The sequence below is a fragment of the Penaeus monodon genome, chromosome 22 (genome assembly GCF_015228065.2).
Source record: "Penaeus monodon isolate SGIC_2016 chromosome 22, NSTDA_Pmon_1, whole genome shotgun sequence".
NCBI classification, from domain to species: domain Eukaryota; kingdom Metazoa; phylum Arthropoda; class Malacostraca; order Decapoda; family Penaeidae; genus Penaeus; species Penaeus monodon.
The window spans coordinates 16,258,426-16,258,817 of record NC_051407.1 but is presented as its reverse complement, the minus strand read 5'-3'; positions in this window follow the sequence as shown (position 1 = coordinate 16,258,817).

Sequence of the window (392 nt, the reverse complement as noted above, 5' to 3'; positions counted from 1 at the left end):
GTCTGAATGTCACTGGCAAAAAAATGCGTCACTACCGCATCAGTAAAAAGGATAATATTTTTCTTTCTCTTAAAGGCACTTAGAATTACCCTGGCGTTCCAAATTATTCAATCCCCCACTTGTGATTCATGCTTGTACGTAGACAAATTGCGTGTATGTAAAATGATCCTCGAAACTAATGTCTGGTTCATTTGCGTCACTGCTCTCACGATCTTGTGCACTCGGCCAGAAGCAGAACCTCCTTTCGGAATGCATTTTTCTCTCCTTCACAATTCCGAAGGTACCTTCAAACTTATACTCCCTCTAGGCCTAGTCACTAAACAAGAAACCCTGTACCTTAGACATTAATTTAAAGAATCTATGGGTTCTGATATGGTTATAGAGATGCTTGA